Source organism: Copadichromis virginalis, linkage group LG1 (assembly GCF_057382275.1).
Source record: "Copadichromis virginalis isolate Kocher_CV1m ecotype Utaka linkage group LG1, C_Virginalis_male_GT1.1, whole genome shotgun sequence".
Lineage (NCBI taxonomy): Eukaryota > Metazoa > Chordata > Actinopteri > Cichliformes > Cichlidae > Copadichromis > Copadichromis virginalis.
The window spans coordinates 35,688,776-35,711,943 of NC_140618.1; the positions used below are offsets into that span (position 1 = coordinate 35,688,776).

The window sequence follows — 23,168 nt, forward strand, 5'->3', positions numbered from 1 at the left end:
CTGTTTGCCCAGCACGGGGACCTTGAGTTCTATAAGATAAAGCCATAAACATGTGTATCCGACTCTTCTATCAAAAGTTACAGCTATTTATATGAAGTTGTACAAAAACGCTTTCTTTCGCCAAGACAGTGCGTTTCTCACTGTTACATGCATTTGAATGGGGAACTCGCCTGAAAGAAAGTATAGGTTTTCATTATGTGAATAATTTTAAAATTTTAGCTCAAACGGCTGCAAAACCTGTTTGCCCAGCACGGGGACCTTGAGTTCTATAAGATAAAGCCATAAACATGTGTATCCGACTCTTCTATCAAAAGTTACAGCTATTTATATGAAGTTGTACAAAAACGCTTTCTTTCGCCAAGACAGTGCGTTTCTCACTGTTGCATGCATTTGAATGGGGAACTCGACCGAAACAAAGTATAGGTTTTCATTATGTGTATAACTTGGAAATTTTAGCTCAAACGGCTGCAAAACCTGTTTGCCCAGCACGGGGACCTTGAGTTCTATAAGATAAAGCCATAAACATGTGTATCCGACTCTTCTATCAAAAGTTACAGCTATTTATATGAAGTTGTACAAAAACGCTTTCTTTCGCCAAGACAGTGCGTTTCTCACTATTACATGCATTATAAGTTTTCATTATGTGAATAACTTGGAAATCTTAGCTCATACAGCCGCAAAACCTGTTTGCCCAGCACGAGAACCTTGAGTTCTATAAGATAAAGCCATAAACATGTTTGTCTGAGTCTTCTATCAAAAGTTACAGCTATTTATATGAAGTTGTACAAAAACGCTTTCTTTCGCCAAGACAGTGCGTTTCTCACTGTTACATGCATTTGAATGGGGAACTCGACCGAAACAAAGTATAGGTTTTCATTATGTGAATAACTTGGAAATCTTAGCTCAAACAGCTACAAAACCTGTTTTCCCAGCACGGGGACCTTGAGTTCTATAAGATAAAGCCATAAACATGTGTATCCGACTCTTCTATCAAAAGTTACAGCTATTTATATGAAGTTGTACAAAAACGCTTTCTTTCGCCAAGACAGTGCGTTTCTCACTGTTACATGCATTTGAATGGGGAACTCGCCTGAAAGAAAGTATAGGTTTTCATTATGTGAATAATTTTAAAATTTTAGCTCAAACGGCTGCAAAACCTGTTTGCCCAGCACGGGGACCTTGAGTTCTATAAGATAAAGCCATAAACATGTGTATCCGACTCTTCTATCAAAAGTTACAGCTATTTATATGAAGTTGTACAAAAACGCTTTCTTTCGCCAAGACAGTGCGTTTCTCACTGTTACATGCATTTGAATGGGGAACTCGACCGAAACAAAGTATAGGTTTTCATTATGTGTATAACTTGGAAATCTTAGCTCAAACAGCTGCAAAACCTGTTTTCCCAGCACGGGGACCTTGAGTTCTATAAGATAAATCCATAAACATGTGTATCCGACTCTTCTATCAAAAGTTACAGCTATTTATATGAAGTTGTAAAAAAACGCTTTATTTCGCCAAGACAGTGCGTTTCTCACTGTTACATGCATTTGAATGGGGAACTCACCGAAACAAAGTATAGGTTTTCATTATGTGAATAACTTGAAAATCTTAGCTCAAACAGCTACAAAACCTGTTTTCCCAGCACGGGGACCTTGAGTTCTATAAGATAAAGCCACAAACATGTTTGTCTGAGTCTTCTATCAAAAGTTACAGCTATTTATATGAAGTTGTACAAAAACGCTTTCTTTCGCCAAGACAGTGCGTTTCTCACTGTTACATGCATTTGAATGGGGAACTCGACCGAAACAAAGTATAAGTTTTCATTATGTGAATAACTTGGAAATCTTAGCTCATACAGCTGCAAAACCTGTTTGCCCAGCACGGGAACCTTGAGTTCTATAAGATAAAGCCATAAACATGTGTATCCGACTCTTCTATCAAAAGTTACAGCTATTTATATGAAGTTGTACAAAAACGCTTTCTTTCGCCAAGACAGTGCGTTTCTCACTGTTACATGCATTTGAATGGGGAACTCGCCTGAAAGAAAGTATAGGTTTTCATTATGTGAATAATTTTAAAATTTTAGCTCAAACGGCTGCAAAACCTGTTTGCCCAGCACGGGGACCTTGAGTTCTATAAGATAAAGCCATAAACATGTGTATCCGAGTCTTCTATCAAAAGTTACAGCTATTTATATGAAGTTGTACAAAAACGCTTTCTTTCGCCAAGACAGTGCGTTTCTCACTGTTACATGCATTTGAATGGGGAACTCGACCGAAACAAAGTATAGGTTTTCATTATGTGTATAACTTGGAAATCTTAGCTCAAACAGCTGCAAAACCTGTTTTCCCAGCACGGGGACCTTGAGTTCTATAAGATAAAGCCATAAACATGTGTATCCGAGTCTTCTATCAAAAGTTACAGCTATTTATATGAAGTTGTACAAAAACGCTTTCTTTCGCCAAGACAGTGCGTTTCTCACTGTTACATGCATTTGAATGGGGAACTCGACCGAAACAAAGTATACGTTTTCATTATGTGAATAACTTGGAAATCTTAGCTCATACAGCTGCAAAACCTGTTTGCCCAGCACGGGAACCTTGAGTTCTATAAGATAAAGCCATAAACATGTTTGTCTGAGTCTTCTATCAAAAGTTACAGCTATTTATATGAAGTTGTACAAAAACGCTTTCTTTCGCCAAGACAGTGCGTTTCTCACTGTTACATGCATTTGAATGGGGAACTCGCCTGAAAGAAAGTATAGGTTTTCATTATGTGAATAATTTTAAAATTTTAGCTCAAACGGCTGCAAAACCTGTTTGCCCAGCACGGGGACCTTGAGTTCTATAAGATAAAGCCATAAACATGTGTATCCGACTCTTCTATCAAAAGTTACAGCTATTTATATGAAGTTGTACAAAAACGCTTTCTTTCGCCAAGACAGTGCGTTTCTCACTGTTACATGCATTTGAATGGGGAACTCGCCTGAAAGAAAGTATAGGTTTTCATTATGTGAATAATTTTAAAATTTTAGCTCAAACGGCTGCAAAACCTGTTTGCCCAGCACGGGGACCTTGAGTTCTATAAGATAAAGCCATAAACATGTGTATCCGACTCTTCTATCAAAAGTTACAGCTATTTATATGAAGTTGTACAAAAACGCTTTCTTTCGCCAAGACAGTGCGTTTCTCACTGTTACATGCATTTGAATGGGGAACTCGACCGAAACAAAGTATAGGTTTTCATTATGTGTATAACTTGGAAATCTTAGCTCAAACAGCTGCAAAACCTGTTTTCCCAGCACGGGGACCTTGAGTTCTATAAGATAAAGCCATAAACATGTTAGTCTGAGTCTTCTATCAAAAGTTACAGCTATTTATATGAAGTTGTACAAAAACGCTTTCTTTCGCCAAGACAGTGCGTTTCTCACTGTTACATGCATTTGAATGGGGAACTCGACCGAAACAAAGTATAAGTTTTCATTATGTGAATAACTTGGAAATCTTAGCTCATACAGCTGCAAAACCTGTTTGCCCAGCACGGGAACCTTGAGTTCTATAAGATAAAGCCATAAACATGTTTGTCTGAGTCTTCTATCAAAAGTTACAGCTATTTATATGAAGTTGTACAAAAACGCTTTCTTTCGCCAAGACAGTGCGTTTCTCACTGTTACATGCATTTGAATGGGGAACTCGCCTGAAAGAAAGTATAGGTTTTCATTATGTGAATAATTTTAAAATTTTAGCTCAAACGGCTGCAAAACCTGTTTGCCCAGCACGGGGACCTTGAGTTCTATAAGATAAAGCCATAAACATGTGTATCCGACTCTTCTATCAAAAGTTACAGCTATTTATATGAAGTTGTACAAAAACGCTTTCTTTCGCCAAGACAGTGCGTTTCTCACTGTTACATGCATTTGAATGGGGAACTCGCCTGAAAGAAAGTATAGGTTTTCATTATGTGAATAATTTTAAAATTTTAGCTCAAACGGCTGCAAAACCTGTTTGCCCAGCACGGGGATATTGAGTTCTATAAGATAAAGCCATAAACATGTTTGTCTGAGTCTTCTATCAAAAGTTACAGCTATTTATATGAAGTTGTACAAAAACGCTTTCTTTCGCCAAGACAGTGCGTTTCTCACTGTTACATGCATTTGAATGGGGAACTCGACCGAAACAAAGTATAAGTTTTCATTATGTGAATAACTTGGAAATCTTAGCTCAAACAGCTACAAAACCTGTTTTCCCAGCACGGGGACCTTGAGTTCTATAAGATAAAGCCATAAACATGTGTATCCGAGTCTTCTATCAAAAGTTACAGCTATTTATATGAAGTTGTACAAAAACGCTTTCTTTCGCCAAGACAGTGCGTTTCTCACTGTTACATGCATTTGAATGGGGAACTCGACCGAAACAAAGTATAAGTTTTCATTATGTGAATAATTTTAAAATTTTAGCTCAAACGGCTGCAAAACCTGTTTGCCCAGCACGGGGATATTGAGTTCTATAAGATAAAGCCATAAACATGTGTTTCTGAGTCCTCTATCAAAAGTTACAGCGATTTATATGAAGTTGTTCAAAAACGCTTTATTTCGCCAAGACAGTGTGTTTCTCACTGTTACATGCATTTGAATGGGGAACTCGACCGAAACAAAGTATAGGTTTTCATTATGTGAATAATTTTAAAATTTTAGCTCAAACAGCTGCAAATCCTGTTTTCCCAGCACGGGGATATTGAGTTCTATAAGATAAAGCCATAAACATGTTTGTCTGAGTCTTCTATCAAAAGTTACAGCTATTTATATGAAGTTGTACAAAAACGCTTTCTTTCGCCAAGACAGTGCGTTTCTCACTGTTACATGCATTTGAATGGGGAACTCGACCGAAACAAAGTATAAGTTTTCATTATGTGAATAACTTGGAAATCTTAGCTCAAACAGCTACAAAACCTGTTTTCCCAGCACGGGGACCTTGAGTTCTATAAGATAAAGCCATAAACATGTGTATCCGAGTCTTCTATCAAAAGTTACAGCTATTTATATGAAGTTGTACAAAAACGCTTTCTTTCGCCAAGACAGTGCGTTTCTCACTGTTACATGCATTTGAATGGGGAACTCGACCGAAACAAAGTATAGGTTTTCATTATGTGTATAACTTGGAAATCTTAGCTCAAACAGCTACAAAACCTGTTTTCCCAGCACGGGGACCTTGAGTTCTATAAGATAAAGCCATAAACATGTTTGTCTGAGTCTTCTATCAAAAGTTACAGCTATTTATATGAAGTTGTACAAAAACGCTTTATTTCGCCAAGACAGTGCGTTTCTCACTGTTGCATGCATTTGAATGGGGAACTCGACCGAAACAAAGTATAGGTTTTCATTATGTGTATAACTTGGAAATCTTAGCTCAAACAGCTGCAAAACCTGTTTTCCCAGCACGGGGACCTTGAGTTCTATAAGATAAATCCATAAACATGTTTGTCTGAGTCTTCTATCAAAAGTTACAGCTATTTATATGAAGTTGTACAAAAACGCTTTCTTTCGCCAAGACAGTGCGTTTCTCACTGTTACATGCATTTGAATGGGGAACTCGACCGAAACAAAGTATAGGTTTTCATTATGTGTATAACTTGGAAATCTTAGCTCAAACAGCTGCAAAACCTGTTTTCCCAGCACGGGGACCTTGAGTTCTATAAGATAAATCCATAAACATGTGTATCCGACTCTTCTATCAAAAGTTACAGCTATTTATATGAAGTTGTACAAAAACGCTTTATTTCGCCAAGACAGTGCGTTTCTCACTGTTACATGCATTTGAATGGGGAACTCACCGAAACAAAGTATAGGTTTTTATTATGTGTATAACTTGAAAACCTTAGCTCAAACAGCTGCAAAACCTGTTTTCCCAGCACGGGGACCTTGAGTTCTATAAGATAAAGCCATAAACATGTGTATCCGAGTCTTCTATCAAAAGTTACAGCTATTTATATGAAGTTGTACAAAAACGCTTTCTTTCGCCAAGACAGTGCGTTTCTCACTGTTACATGCATTTGAATGGGGAACTCGACCGAAACAAAGTATAGGTTTTCATTATGTGTATAACTTCGAAATCTTAGCTCAAACAGCTGCAAAACCTGTTTTCCCAGCACGGGGACCTTGAGTTCTATAAGATAAATGTTTGTCTGAGTCTTCTATCAAAAGTTACAGCTATTTATATGAAGTTGTACAAAAACGCTTTCTTTCGCCAAGACAGTGCGTTTCTCACTGTTGCATGCATTTGAATGGGGAACTCGACCGAAACAAAGTATAGGTTTTCATTATGTGTATAACTTGGAAATCTTTGCTCAAACAGCTGCAAAACCTGTTTTCCCAGCACGGGGACCTTGAATTCTATAAGATAAACCCATAAACATGTTTGTCTGAGTCTTCTATCAAAAGTTACAGCTATTTATATGAAGTTGTACAAAAACGCTTTCTTTCGCCAAGACAGTGCGTTTCTCACTGTTACATGCATTTGAATGGGGAACTCGACCGAAACAAAGTATAGGTTTTCATTATGTGTATAACTTGGAAATCTTAGCTCAAACAGCTGCAAAACCTGTTCTGTTTTCCCAGCACGGGGACCTTGAGTTCTATAAGATAAAGCCATAAACATGTGTATCCGAGTCTTCTATCAAAAGTTACAGCTATTTATATGAAGTTGTACAAAAACGCTTTCTTTCGCCAAGACAGTGCGTTTCTCACTGTTACATGCATTTGAATGGGGAACTCGACCGAAACAAAGTATAGGTTTTCATTATGTGTATAACTTGGAAATCTTAGCTCATACAGCTGCAAAACCTGTTTTCCCAGCACGGGGACCTTGAGTTCTATAAGATAAAGCCATAAACATGTGTATCCGACTCTTCTATCAAAAGTTACAGCTATTTATATGAAGTTGTACAAAAACGCTTTATTTCGCCAAGACAGTGCGTTTCTCACTGTTACATGCATTTGAATGGGGAACTCACCGAAACAAAGTATAGGTTTTCATTATGTGTATAACTTGGACATCTTAGCTCAAACAGCTACAAAACCTGTTTTCCCAGCACTGGGACCTTGAGTTCTATAAGATAAAGCCATAAACATGTGTATCCGAGTCTTCTATCAAAAGTTACAGCTATTTATATGAAGTTGTACAAAAACGCTTTCTTTCGCCAAGACAGTGCGTTTCTCACTGTTACATGCATTTGAATGGGGAACTCACCGAAACAAAGTATAGGTTTTCATTATGTGTATAACTTGGACATCTTAGCTCAAACAGCTGCAAAACCTGTTTTCCCAGCACGGGGACCTTGAGTTCTATAAGATAAAGCCATAAACATGTTTGTCTGATTCTTCTATCAAAAGTTACAGCTATTTATATGAAGTTGTACAAAAACGCTTTCTTTCGCCAAGACAGTGCGTTTCTCACTGTTACATGCATTTGAATGGGGAACTCGACCGAAACAAAGTATAGGTTTTCATTATGTGTATAACTTGGAAATCTTAGCTCAAACAGTTGCAAAACCTGTTTTCCCAGCACGGGGACCTTGAGTTCTATAAGATAGAGCCATAAACATGTTTGTCTGAGTCTTCTATCAAAAGTTACAGCTATTTATATGAAGTTGTACAAAAACGCTTTCTTTCACCAAGACAGTGCGTTTCTCACTGTTACATGCATTTGAATGGGGAACTCGACCGAAACAAAGTATAGGTTTTCATTATGTGTATAACTTGAAAATCTTAGCTCAAACAGCTGCAAATCCTGTTTTCCCAGCACGGGGACCTTGAGTTCTATAAGATAAAGCCATAAACATGTTTGTCTGAGTCTTCTATCAAAAGTTACAGCTATTTATATGAAGTTGTACAAAAACGCTTTCTTTCACCAAGACAGTGCGTTTCTCACTGTTACATGCATTTGAATGGGGAACTCGACCGAAACAAAGTATAGGTTTTCATTATGTGTATAACTTGGAAATCTTAGCTCAAACAGCTGCAAAACCTGTTTTCCCAGCACGGGGACCTTGAGTTCTATAAGATAAAGCCATAAACATGTGTATCCGAGTCTTCTATCAAAAGTTACAGCGATTTATATGAAGTTGTACAAAAACGCTTTCTTTCGCCAAGACAGTGCGTTTCTCACTGTTACATGCATTTGAATGGGGAACTCGACCGAAACAAAGTATAAGTTTTCATTATGTGAATAACTTGGAAATCTTAGCTCAAACAGCTACAAAACCTGTTTTCCCAGCACGGGGACCTTGAGTTCTATAAGATAAAGCCATAAACATGTGTATCCGAGTCTTCTATCAAAAGTTACAGCTATTTATATGAAGCTGTACAAAAACGCTTTCTTTCGCCAAGACAGTGCGTTTCTCACTGTTACATGCATTTGAATGGGGAACTCGCCTGAAACAAAGTATAGGTTTTCATTATGTGAATAATTTTAAAATTTTAGCTCAAACGGCTGCAAAACCTGTTTGCCCAGCACGGGGATATTGAGTTCTATAAGATAAAGCCATAAACATGTGTTTCTGAGTCCTCTATCAAAAGTTACAGCGATTTATATGAAGTTGTTCAAAAACGCTTTATTTCGCCAAGACAGTGTGTTTCTCACTGTTACATGCATTTGAATGGGGAACTCGCCTGAAACAAAGTATAGGTTTTCATTATGTGAATAATTTTAAAATTTTAGCTCAAACGGCTGCAAAACCTGTTCTGTTTGCCCAGCACGGGGACCTTGAGTTCTATAAGATAAATCCATAAACATGTGTATCCGACTCTTCTATCAAAAGTTACAGCTATTTATATGAAGTTGTACAAAAACGCTTTATTTCGCCAAGACAGTGCGTTTCTCACTGTTACATGCATTTGAATGGGGAACTCACCGAAACAAAGTATAGGTTTTCATTATGTGTATAACTTGAAAATCTTAGCTCAAACAGCTGCAAAACCTGTTTTCCCTGCACAGGGACCTTGAGTTCTATAAGATAAAGCCATAAACATGTGTATCCGAGTCTTCTATCAAAAGTTACAGCTATTTATATGAAGTTGTACAAAAACGCTTTCTTTCGCCAAGACAGTGCGTTTCTCACTGTTACATGCATTTGAATGGGGAACTCGACCGAAACAAAGTATAGGTTTTCATTATGTGTATAACTTGGACATCTTAGCTCAAACAGCTGCAAAACCTGTTTTCCCAGCACGGGGACCTTGAGTTCTATAAGATAAATGTTTGTCTGAGTCTTCTATCAAAAGTTACAGCTATTTATATGAAGTTGTACAAAAACGCTTTCTTTCGCCAAGACAGTGCGTTTCTCACTGTTGCATGCATTTGAATGCAGTTCTTGCACGAAACAAAGTATAGGTTTTCATTATGTGAATAACTCGAAAATCTTAGCTCAAACCTGTTTGCTCAACACAGGGATACTGAATATTATAAGATAAAGCCATAACTACGTAAATCTGAATCTTCTATCAAAAGTTACAGCTAACTTCATGAAGTTGTACAAAAAGGCTTTATTTTGCAAAGATAGTGCGTTTCTGACTATTACATGCCAGACATGTGTCTCTTTACTGTGTTTAAGACACTTTACAGGTCCCTCCCCTAATGAAGAGTAGTGAGCAGCTGATTGGACCATGGAACAGGTGACCACGTTCAAAAAGCCGCTCTGACAGCTCCAGAGGGGAGAGAGGGAGAGAGTGTGTGCAACGAGCGAGTAGCCTGACAGCCGTCGCGGTCCTGACCATGGTTTTCCTAGCCTGTGCTTATCTTGTGTATTTGTGTGAGGGTGAATTGTAAAAGCCGCTCCTAGTGCATTAGCTGAGAGCTTAGGCACTCGTGGGCTGAAGCGGAAGGGGTGAGCTGCCTTTTCTTTTGGAATAGTTTTCTCCTGTTTTCTTGGTCAGGGAGCGAGGGTTAGCTCTGTCATTTGTTTGTTCTTTTTCTTTCCTAGGGTTTAGTTAGTCTTTTCTGGTGGGTCTTAGTTGGTTTTGTTTATTATTTTGGCCTGGGCTCACCTTGGAGCTATGCTTCTTGTCCTTAAATAAAATCACCTTTTTTTACTCACAACTGGTTTGGATGTTTGGCTTGGGAACCAGGGCGGGGATTTGTATCTCTCTCCTCCAACCTTATGTGCGTCCCTACACGCCTAGATTAGGGGCGTAACATAAATGGAGTTCTCACACGAAACAAAGTATAGCTTTTTATTTTGTGAATAACTTAAAAATCTTAGCTCACATAGCTTTAAACTGTTTGCTCAACGGGGATATTGAATTCTATAAGATAAAGCCATAAATACGTATATCTGAGTTTCCTATCAAAAGTTACAGCTGTCTTCATGAAGTTGTAAACCCTTTATTTCGCCGAGACAGTGCGTTTCTGACTTTTACATGCATTTGAATGGAGTTCTCGCACGAAACAAAGTATAGGCTTTCATTTTCATTTTTTTCAATAACTGGAAGCTCTTGGCTCAAACAGCTGCAAAACCTGTTTCCCCAGCACGGAGATGCTGAATTGTATAAGGCAAAGCCATAAACATGTTTGTCTGAGCCTTCTATCAAAAGTTACAGGTAACTTCATGAAGCTGTACAAAAACACTTTATTTCGCCGAGACCGTGCGTTTCTGACTATTACATGCATTTGAATGGAGTTCTCGCACGAAACAAAGTATAGGTTTACATCTTGTGAATAACTTGAAAATCTTAACTCACATAGCTTTAAAACTGTTTGCTCAACACGGGGATATTGAATTCGATAAGATAAAGCCATAAATACGCATATCTGAGTCTCCTATCAAAAGTTAGAGCTGTCTTCATGAAGTTGTAAACGCTTTATTTCGCCAAGACAGTGCGTTTCTGACTATTACATGCATTTGAATGGAGTTGTCGCACGAAACAAAGTATAGGTATTCATTTTGTGAATAACTTGAAAATCTTAGATCAAACAGCTGAAAAACCTGTTTGCTCAACACGGGGATATCGAACTTTATAAGATAAAGCCATAAATATGTTTATATGCGTCTTCTATCAAAAGTTACAGCCGTCTTGAATGAAAGCATTATAGCAGCTTACCTCAATCATGTGGTAGAACAGACACATGGGCCACCTACGTGTCCTTCTACGGCAGGAGTAGTTGCCACAAACCTGCAAAACAAAAAGAAATGATCAGGTGACATGAACAGATTTATACAGCCATAAGCAAGAGATTCTTCCTGCCTGTGGGCGTCAAACTGGACCCCCCCCCCCCCCCCCCCCTCCTTACTGTAACTATCAAAACTATCATAGTCTAAAACTATCATCTCATATCAAAACTATTATAATCACATTATCTGACTTTATCAGTTATAACAATGAGAAACGGTAAACAATTTGGCAAATAAATTACTTATAATTGTGCTTACCTGGTCCAAATGATCCACAGTCCCTTTGCATTTGTTATAATCCAGGATGATGTGGGGCTTTCTCTTCCCAGAGTCCTGGACTTGTAGCTCACGGTGCCTGGTGCTCAATAAGACAACCTTTTTTCTTTGCTTGGGGATGTAGGAAACCACAGCCTTGCCCCCCCCCCCCCCCCCCCCCTGTAGCGACCTGGACGGGAGAGACGATCATCGAATCTTACTGCCCGATTAATTTGCTCAAATCTTTTTTTTTTTTTTGACATGGTAGCATGAAACAGAAGAGCCCTGTCTCCCCATTTCACAGGCTTGTTGTCGTTTCATGTTGAGACCTGTACAGGCCAGCCAGCATCACAAGCCCCATGTAAGCCTGCAACTCCTCATCTATGTCCTTCCAGTCTTTTACTGACCTGTTGCCCCTGCAGGTTGGTGAAATGCAGGATTAGCTGCATAATGTCCTCTGCAAAAAAAAGATGGAAAGTGCTCACAGGGCTGCTGATCCTATACGAATTGCATAATGGGTTGGTCCTGGGGTTAAAATGGGGGGAGGAAAAAATGGCAGGACCTCTTCGTGTGTGGGTTGCCACATGATTTCTCCATTTTTAGATCTCCACTGGCCATCCTCCAGTCTTGTCTCTTCCTCCTGCTCTTCTTCCTCCTTCTCCTTCTCCTCCTCCGCACATGAGCTGCAAAGCTCCTCGGTGCCTGGCAAAAATTCTTCTTCGCTGTCAGAAGTATCTCCACTGCTTGTGGAGAGTGCAAAACTGCAGCAACAGCCTCCTCTAAACTGAGTGCACGCTTCATTGTGTCTGTGCAGAAATGACCACTCAGACCAGGCTGCAAAGTATTCTCATAGACTTCAAAGGTGCACCTGAATAAACATGCTATACCATACATCCAATAAGAGAGAGGAGGCACACTCTTGATCAAGAAAAAACATAAGCGCACGCCTTTGATCTCTCCCCCCCCCCCCCCTCTCTCTCTCTTTCTCTCTCTCTCTCTCTCTCTCTCTCTCTCTCACACACACACATGCACATGCACATACATACATACACAATACCATTTTATGGTGGTTAGCTGTTTTATTGTCATGCATTTTACAAGGTAAGATAACTATGTCCTGCATTCAAAACCACTGAAAATGTCTATGGTGGTGCTGTGCCTAATATTGTGCTGGTGTATGCTGGGTAATCGCACAGCTAGCGACTGGGTGACTTTATTCACCCGCTTCGGCTGTTATCAGTCCATATCCCCTAGATATGGACCATCTCCTGCTAGATTGTTCAGAAGGTTGTTATCATCCATCCAGATGGAGGATCACTAACAGGAGCGTGGGAAGACTCCAGAATCCACTCTGGCTGCAATCCGGTGGATACAGCAGTGTGTACAGGTAAGACCGTTTAAACGGACAGCATTTATAGAATGACTATTAAAAGTCAGACCAGCGAGTGTCAATAATGTTAATGTGGTTATGTTAGTAATACACCGAGTGCTAATATAACAGCTTTAAGATGCATTTGTAGATGTTATTACGTGTTTTACCGTCTTTATGGTGCTAGCTTAAAGTTACGGTGTAAACGTTAGCTTATATTGGAATAAAGCTGTTACTGTTTAAACGATGTTAGCACAGAAATATTAGCTTCTGTCATGACTGACGAAGTTACTAGTTAATAAAGTTTCCAGTAAAGTGTTTAATCGCAGCCACAGACTGACAGCAAATATCTCGATTAGCTTCAGTGCATCTGTAATAAATATGTGCAAGTTTCAGTGCTTCGTTTAAACTGTATGATACTTATACTGACCCAGGGTCAGTGTAAAATACAATCCTAGCTGTGTGAACAAAGCCTGGCTCCTTTAATCCTGCATGAAAAACCTCAGGATGCAGGCTATTATTACTCTTTCCTGCTGGCACACCTGTCACACCTGAGAGTCAGCTAGAAACTTACAGTGACGTGGACATCATGCAAAGACTGCCAGACTCTGACTCAAGTTAACACTAAACTTTAAACGGTACCTCTGTGTCTCTGTGTGCTGAACATTTAGGATTTAGTCAGGCTGCATCTGTGTTAGTCCTCTGACAGACTGGTGACCTGTCCAGGTGTGCTCTACTTATGACTACTGGGACAGGCTCTAGCTCCTGTAATAGAAATTTTATGTTATTCTCATTTAAGTGCTTATGCATATGCTTAGTTGTGACACTGTTATAGACTGTTCAATGAAAGTTTCTAAAACTAGATGAACTTACTTCAGCAGTTTGAGAAAACAACTCCCTTTACAGGTGCTGATAACGTCAAGGGCACAAAACAGCATAACCATTGATCCGTTAGGTTTCATAGCGAGACACGTGAAGTGGCAGAGCTGACATGACTGAACTGTGATGTTTGATGTGTGTTTGCTCTCCTGTGCACAGTAATAAATAGCATGATCACAGCTCTTTCTGTGTTGCAGACTTTATTTAAAAAATTCCATGACATCTACTATAACTGAACCAACCTGGTGCTCTTCATTTATGGAGGCTGTTGAGTCTGAATGTTGGATGTTGTGTATCTCGTGTTCTCTGGGCTTTGTTGTCCTCAGTCTTTTTGCAGGATCAGAAAACAAAACCGGGAGGCGCGTAAATGTTTCTTCTCCATGATGTTTCTTCAAATGTTTCTTCTGGATGATGATATGACCGTGACACGGGATGCCACCTTTGGTCTTGTGACGAAGCAAAGCTCAGGAAGAAGTGTGATTAAATGGTACCCACATGTTGAGAAGGATGTACAGGGCACCTGCAGCCAAATCCAAGCTTCAGCTTAGTTGTAGTTGCAGAATGCTATAGGACTGAGACATCTAAGGCATCAAATGTTTGATTAAACGGATGAAAAAGAGAAGTTTTTTCCCTATAATTATCACTTCTTAAAATCTGTAGCAACTTCAAGTCTGTCAGCATGCTGAGCATGCTCAGAATGTGACAATATATTTTTGTTCAATATTTAATTTCTTTCAGTTGCAATTGTTAAATGAAAAAATATATATTCTTATAATTTAGCAAATGAATTTATCAAAAAAAAAAAAGATACATATATCTGTATTAGTTTTAGTAAATTAATTTGACACCTGTATTGAAAATACCATATTGTATTCATACAGAATCAGTATGGTATCATTGTTTGTCTGTTCACTGATTGTTGAAGCTAAGAGCTACTTTGATCTGTTTAGATCTAAAGTATCCAAAGTTGAGTTCTAATGTTTCTTCACCCCTGTGTGTGTGATATGTGATTTCCTACATGCTGGCAGAGCAGAGCAGCAGTTTGTGCTCACAGATGGTGACGGTGTGGAGAGACGGTGGTATTTCCTCAGAAGAACCAGCAGAGTCACAAAGGACACCAGTCCATCTCACCACCTTGACTTGCTGACTGATGTTCGTCTGCACTGCACAGAGGAAATCAACTGACCGAGGTTTGTCCAGTGACGTGTTATGAAATGTATATTTGTTTTATGCTTACAGATATGTTTTTCTTGACAGAGGCTCTGCAGAGGTTAGACAAAGCAGAGAAAACATGTGCTTTACATTTTACTGTGATTTATTGAGATATTTGTTGCCTGATGTTCAGCAGGAATGGAGAAATAGAATCAAAGGGAGATGTTTTTCCTGTTTTTGTAATGATGTAAGTAAATCTTCAATATTATTTATTTGCTTGGTTATATTAGGAGCGTTTCTGAGTGAGGGGGAGAGGAGTCATCATCCAGGTAAAGTGACGTGGATCAGTGGATACACTTGTCTCCCCTTTAAAGGAGACGATCCAAGTCATCCTTAAATGTTAGCGCTTTCAAATACACAAACATTTTTAAAGGACAAAAATGAACATCCAACTTTGACTGTAATACAAAATAAATCTTTGCATGTGTGTTTTCAAACTCTCAGATGGGCAGTATATCAGTCTTGGACTGTCTAACCTGCCGGAGCAGCACTGAATGACCACCGCACGAGCATGTTCCTGCAACATTCAGCATCTGATCCTTCATCTGTGTGCTTCTGCTTTTGGTAAGTAGAGTTACCCAACTCCAGTAACTCTAAACACATGCCATCCATTTCTAACGGCCTGGTTACTTCCTGTCAGTTACTTTAGAAACCATGTGGTCACCTGACCTAACACTGTTTCTTCTTCTTCCCCTTAATGTTGAAGTGTCAAATGTCAAACAGCTGGAGAGGAAACTACACCAGTGTACTGGGATGTTTCAGCAACACGTGCCAGATGCTGTTCCTTCATGGTGACATCACCAGAGACAGTCCCGCCCACCTCAGGACCCATTGATTATGATGATCTGATCCATCAAACCCCCAGCAGGTGAACTTTATTCATGACATAACACCGCAACAATGTAAAAAATTAAACAGCAACAGTCTAAATGTAAAGTGCATTCTAAAGTCCTCTTCAATAAATTGTATGCAAAGAGTCATTCAGGTCACTACAGAACCCAGAGTCTTCATCATTAAATCTCTGGTTGCTTCATTTTTTCTATCCTATATCAGATATTTTAAAGGTTAGCTTAGGTAAAGTTCCATTCTCATGGTGAGGCAAAGTGCTTTATGTGTGTGTGTGTGCGCGTGTCATGAACGGCTATAAAAGGCCTATAATTAAAGAACAAAGCGGGGTTTGAGTTCGAGTTGCGGCAGACTGTCACTACTTGTAAATGGAACGCAGCCTTCCTACGGCGGACAGCTAATAACAGGAATCGGACGCGGTCCAGCCAAGTCCACAGCAACCACCATAGCAACCGCCTAGCATGACCTTAAAAACATATTCTGTCTTCATAACTATCAAAATCGTGAAATGATTTGCAAAGTGTGAAAGTGTTACAGCTGCAGAGAGCTATGGCGGTATCTATGGAAGCTGTTTACATAGCTAATAATATACGATGTAACCATGGAGACAGTCAGTCACTTGAGCTAGCGGTGCATGTTTACTACAGTGAATAAGGTGATTGAGTGCACAGCGTCCACACTCTGCAGGGGGTAAAGACATTACTTCAATATTGTTTTATATTGATATATATTAGCCTTCTGTTGACCATCACCTCAGGTTCACCATTACAGTTTCAGATTACAGATGCACACTGTCTAAACACATTCAAAAACTCATGTCTCAGAAATAAGCACAGCTGTTCATGTTTGTCATTAGAGTTTTATTTGTAAGAAAATTATGAACTTCATATTGTGCATTAAATAAAAGAACATTTCACAACTCTGAGTCAACAGAAACAGGTAACAGAAATGTCTCTAATGTGTACAGTGTAGTGTAAGCATTAAAAGATCATAAAGGAAAAACTAACATTTATGTGAAACTAATTGTAATAAAAAATGAGCAGGTGCTTTATAGATTTAAAAGAAAGAATCTGAAAACAACACTTTTTTGGTCTAAGTGATCAAAGTAGAAAACAGAACTGATGTTCAAGAACAAACCGTAGCTGCACTAATATTACACATCTCGATCGTTGTACTGAACAGACATTGTTGCTTTTAAAACCACATGCAGTGTGTGACCATGACTGTTCACTGAGACCATGAACGCCACTTCGCTGAAGCATTCTTCTTCTTCTTCTTGCCATTAAATTGGAAGCAGAAGCAGCACGAGCTGATTTGATCTACTGAAAGGAAAAAGCAGAACATCTGAGTTGAAACCAGTCAGCTGAAATCATTAAGACAGGAACAAATTCAATGCAGTGTCTCAAGTGGCTTAGCCTGTTACAACTGTTGATACAAGCTAAATACGGTTAACACACAGTGTCAGGGAGCTCCAGTGTGGGAACTAGTGGCTTTAGGTTTGTAGTCATTTAACTTTCATCCATTCATTCATTTAATTCAGGAGGAAGAAATGCCAGGTTGGTGCAGGCTGGTTACATGCATTTGGTCCCATGCTGTCTTTAATTAAATGACTTGGTTCATTTTATGGCTGGGCTTTATGTGGGGTTATATCATGTTATTTGGGCAGGAGTACCTGTCCCCTGTTAGACTTAGAAAGTTTCTCCATAAGTAGAGTTTCTAACTCTTCTAGCACATCTGTGGCTGACAGCTTTTTGGTGGCTCTTTTTACCCCACACTGGTTGTGAGTGTGTAAATAGCCCCACTAGTTATTTTGGGTTGCAGTTAACTAGGGAGGAAGGGGTGGGTATGCCATGATTAGGTGAATAACAATTATATGTGATACATAAATTTCACAATGCATGCATATATCTCTATCAATTAAACCTGGCCTGAGGGCTGCCATTTTTTACATTCAGTTATTTCTCTTAGAAATGTTGGAACTAAATAATGAATGTGTTACAGTTAAAGTGAAACACTGGTCAGTGTAAATGGCTCATTGGGACACAGAAACCTTTAAATTAAACCTGATATCTAGTGTCAAACAATATCAAAGCTGTAAAAGATGTTTACATTCAGAATTTATAAAACTATGATTGTAAATAAATTCAAACAAGTGAGCTTTTCTCTTTGTGCTGAATATCAACACTGTGGTTTCTTAGACTGTAAGCTTTACTTTAGTGCAACCAGTTGCAGAAGCTGCCACTCCAAATGTCTTTTGATAACAAGAAAAAAATACCTTTTCAGTACACGGCCTGAAGTTCTTCTCCGAAATCTTCTGCAATCGGCTTTGTCTGCTGGTTTGAAGACAATAAACCACAAAAAAGATGATTTAGTCACTTTGTCTGCGTCATGCAGCTCGAATGTGTCGTGTAACAATGTTGAATAGCCGTCGTTATCCCTCTGCTTTGAGCCTTTTATCAAAAGTTACAGCTAACTTCATGAAGTTGTACAAAAAGGCTTCATTTCGCCGAGACAGTGCGTTTCTGACTATTACATGCATTTGAATGGAGTTCTTGCACGAAACAAAGTATAAGTTTTCATTATGTGAATAACTTGTATTTTACACTGACCCTGGGTCAGTATCAACTTCATGAAGACAGCTGTAACTTTTGATAGAGGACTCACACACACACATATTTATGGCTTTGCCTTATAGAATTCAGCATCTCCGTGCTGAGGAAATAGGTTTTGCAGCTGTTTGAGCTAAGATTTTCAAGTTATTCACAAATTGAAAACCTATACTTTGTGTCGGTCGAGTTCTCCATTCAAATACATGTAATAGCGAGAAACGCACTAACGTGGTGAAATAAAGCGTTTTTCCATAAACTTCATAAAGACAGCTGTAAATTTTGAGAGAAGACTCACACACACATTGGGGGGATATTGAAGTCTATAAGATAAAGCCATGAATATCTTTGTCTGAGTCTTCTATCAAAAGTTACAGCAAGCTCTATGAAGTTGATGAGAAACGCTTTACTTCGCCAAGACAGTGCGTTTCTCACTGTTACATGCATTTGAATTTAGTTCTTGCCCGACACAAAGTATAGGTTTTAATTTGTGAATAACTTGAAAATCTTAGCTCAAACAGCTGCAAAACCTATTTCCTGAGCACTGAGATGCTGAATTCTATAAGGCAAAGCCATAAATATGTGTGTGTGATTCTTCTATCAACAGTTACAGCTGTCTTCTTGAAGTTGATACTGACCCAGGGTCAGTGTAAAATACAATCCTAGCTGTGTGAACAAAGCTTGGCTCCTTTAATCCTGCATGACAAACCTCAGGATGCAGGTTATTATTACTCTTTCCTGCTGGCACACCTGAGAGTCAGCTAGAAACTTACAGTGACGTGGACATCATGCAAAGACTGCCAGACTCTGTAATACTGTGAATGATCAGTGACTCAAGTTAACACTAAACTTTAAACAGTACCTCTGTGTCTCTGTGTGCTGAACATTTAGGATTGAGTCTGCATTGACTTTATTTATTGAGACTTTAATGTGCTAAAAGCAGGTTGAAGACAGCTCAGAAACATTTGAAGATTAAAATTTAGCATTATGGCTGCTGGTGGTTTGTAAAGCCTATACTCAGCTGTAGTTTTTGTTACTAATTTATGTTTGTTGTTGTTTAACACAGATTTCAGAAGAGCAAATATGCTTAATAGTTTAACTAGATTTCATTTGTCAGTGTGGGACTGCTGAGTCACCTGAAGAACTCATTTCATTCATTCTCCACATGATGTTCATATACAGAAATGTTTCACAGGAACTGGTTCCTCCCAAACTGTGAACTAGTGTGTTTCCATAGATTATCTCTGTATGAATGTACTTTTAAATGAAGGCAAGTGTTTGTCCTTTTTTGTTCCTCAGTTACAGTACGTGATATCTTGATATCAGGCGGTCAACACTGGGGGAAGACAAGAAGCAGACGTACTTCCAAGAGGGAGCTGCAGTGAGGACACAGCCAGGTCACTGAGGTCAGAGGTCAGAATCTGAAACAGCTCAGGTTTATATTTTAGGGGTTATAAAAAATCAAAATGTATTTATGAAGAAACCTTTAAATAATAGTCATAATTATGATTATTATAAGAAATATCAAACATTTAAGTGGATTTTCTGTTACACATATTGTATTAGCCCTGCAATAAACTGGCAGCCTGTCTTTGTCCTGTATCAGCTGGGATAGGCTTCATCCTCCCGCAACCCTGAATTGGATACATTGTATTCCAATTATGTAATCTGATCATTTACAAACTCAAGGTATCTAATCAAAATGTAAGTAATAATTATAAAATGGGAAAGCAGAAATAAGTGTGACATAAATGTAAATGTGTTAGCTGACATAGAGGACAGCTACATGTAGTCTGAAAAACCTTTGTTGTCAAGTTTGCAGGTATATCAGCACGAGACATTCTTACATAGAAGAGTCTGTTAAAGTCTCTAACTCAGCGAAGCATTATTGGTCCCGTCTGTTTGGATAAATATAGTAAGTTGATGTTTGTCCATTTATTGACACATTTTCTTAAGTGCTTATCCAGTTCAGGATCACAGTGGAGCTGCAGCTGGATATGTTCATTAAATAAACCTTACAAAAGTTAACAATAAACCTGCATCCATGTACGTTGTTGTCCACAGGATAAGAAAATCAAACTGGAACACTGTGGAACATGTTAATAAATGTTTGTGTGTTTATGCCTGTGTCTTTCACAGGAGGCGCTGGAAGGTTTCCCTAATAGTTCCTGGTGAATCAAAGCAGAACCATAAAGGTTGCTGGATTGCATGATGGCCTTACCCCTGAGCAGTCATCCTGTTAAAGGAGGAACCAGTTAGAAACTGTTTTCAAAGTAGCTGAGCAGATTTCATCTCAAGTAAGCGATTAACTGTTTGTTCATCTGTTCTGCCACTTAAAGAGCATTTAAGGACGTCTTTTGAGTGTCCAGCTGAATTAATTCTACTGGCTCTCATGGTCATTTGTTATTATAGACATATTTTTCATGTTCATCCAGCTATTTAGTAAATTCTATCTATTTAGTAATATCCGTCAGCTATAAAATGTAATATAAATATAAAAAATATCTAAATATCTCCTGCACTTTATATTTTAATGATGTAAGTCTGTTATCGTGTTACATTAGCATTCCTCACATATCAATGAGATGCTGTACAGTACAATCCTACTGACGCAGCAGAGGGATAACGACGGCTATTCAACATTGTTACACGACACATTCGAGCTGCATGACGCAGACAAAGTGACTAAATCATCTTTTTTATGGTTTATTGTCTTCAAACCAGCAGACAAAGCCGATTGCAGAAGATTTCGGAGAAGAACTTCAGGCCATGTACTGAAAAGGTATTTTTTTCTTGTTATCAAAAGACATTTGGAGTGGCAGCTTCTGCAACTGGTTGCACTAAAGTAAAGCTTACAGTCTAAGAAACCACAGTGTTGATATTCAGCACAAAGAGAAAAGCTCACTTGTTTGAATTTATTTACAATCATAGTTTTATAAATTCTGAATGTAAACATCTTTTACAGCTTTGATATTGTTTGACACTAGATATCAGGTTTAATTTAAAGGTTTCTGTGTCCCAATGAGCCATTTACACTGACCAGTGTTTCACTTTAACTGTAACACATTCATTATTTAGTTCCAACATTTCTAAGAGAAATAACTGAATGTAAAAAATGGCAGCCCTCAGGCCAGGTTTAATTGATAGAGATATATGCATGCATTGTGAAATTTATGTATCATATATAATTGTTATTCACCTAATCATGGCATACCCACCCCTTCCTCCCTAGTTAACTGCAACCCAAAATAACTAGTGGGGCTATTTACACACTCACAACCAGTGTGGGGTAAAAAGAGCCACCAAAAAGCTGTCAGCCACAGATGTGCTAGAAGAGTTAGAAACTCTACTTATGGAGAAACTTTCTAAGTCTAACAGGGGACAGGTACTCCTGCCCAAATAACATGATATAACCCCACATACAGCCCAGCCATAAAATGAACCAAGTCATTTAATTAAAGACAGCATGGGACCAAATGCATGTAACCAGCCTGCACCAACCTGGCATTTCTTCCTCCTGAATTAAATGAATGAATGGATGAAAGTTAAATGACTACAAACCTAAAGCCACTAGTTCCCACACTGGAGCTCCCTGACACTGTGTGTTAACCGTATTTAGCTTGTATCAACAGTTGTAACAGGCTAAGCCACTTGAGACACTGCATTGAATTTGTTCCTGTCTTAATGATTTCAGCTGACTGGTTTCAACTCAGATGTTCTGCTTTTTCCTTTCAGTAGATCAAATCAGCTCGTGCTGCTTCTGCTTCCAATTTAATGGCAAGAAGAAGAAGAAGAATGCTTCAGCGAAGTGGCGTTCATGGTCTCAGTGAACAGTCATGGTCACACACTGCATGTGGTTTTAAAAGCAACAATGTCTGTTCAGTACAACGATCGAGATGTGTAATATTAGTGCAGCTACGGTTTGTTCTTGAACATCAGTTCTGTTTTCTACTTTGATCACTTAGACCAAAAAAGTGTTGTTTTCAGATTCTTTCTTTTAAATCTATAAAGCACCTGCTCATTTTTTATTACAATTAGTTTCACATAAATGTTAGTTTTTCCTTTATGATCTTTTAATGCTTACACTACACTGTACACATTAGAGACATTTCTGTTACCTGTTTCTGTTGACTCAGAGTTGTGAAATGTTCTTTTATTTAATGCACAATATGAAGTTCATAATTTTCTTACAAATAAAACTCTAATGACAAACATGAACAGCTGTGCTTATTTCTGAGACATGAGTTTTTGAATGTGTTTAGACAGTGTGCATCTGTAATCTGAAACTGTAATGGTGAACCTGAGGTGATGGTCAACAGAAGGCTAATATATATCAATATAAAACAATATTGAAGTAATGTCTTTACCCCCTGCAGAGTGTGGACGCTGTGCACTCAATCACCTTATTCACTGTAGTAAACATGCACCGCTAGCTCAAGTGACTGACTGTCTCCATGGTTACATCGTATATTATTAGCTATGTAAACAGCTTCCATAGATACCGCCATAGCTCTCTGCAGCTGTAACACTTTCACACTTTGCAAATCATTTCACGATTTTGATAGTTATGAAGACAGAATATGTTTTTAAGGTCATGCTAGGCGGTTGCTATGGTGGTTGCTGTGGACTTGGCTGGACCGCGTCCGATTCCTGTTATTAGCTGTCCGCCGTAGGAAGGCTGCGTTCCATTTACAAGTAGTGACAGTCTGCCGCAACTCGAACTCAAACCCCGCTTTGTTCTTTAATTATAGGCCTTTTATAGCCGTTCATGACACGCGCGCACACACACACATAAAGCACTTTGCCTCACCATGAGAATGGAACTTTACCTAAGATAA

The 23,168-nt window shown here is 38.7% G+C and overlaps 1 long non-coding RNA gene across 13 annotated transcripts; it reads left to right on the forward strand.

Moving 5' to 3' along the window:
• The first annotated feature begins 12,443 nt into the window (after nt 1-12,443).
• On the forward strand, nt 12,444-22,845 carry LOC146719145 (uncharacterized). 13 transcript variants are annotated; one of them, XR_014921023.1, is made up of 9 exons: nt 12,444-12,519; nt 12,725-14,856; nt 15,109-15,217; nt 15,323-15,442; nt 15,585-15,746; nt 19,630-19,743; nt 20,470-20,627; nt 21,055-21,112; nt 22,066-22,844. It is a non-coding gene; the product is annotated as an uncharacterized LOC146719145 (long non-coding RNA). The 13 variants fall into 13 exon arrangements; XR_014921022.1 differs by having other exon boundaries at nt 12,453-12,519; nt 12,615-14,856; nt 22,066-22,845; XR_014921036.1 differs by lacking the exon at nt 12,444-12,519 and adding an exon at nt 19,937-20,245 and having other exon boundaries at nt 12,543-14,856.
• Nucleotides 22,846-23,168: the final 323 nt, after the last annotated feature.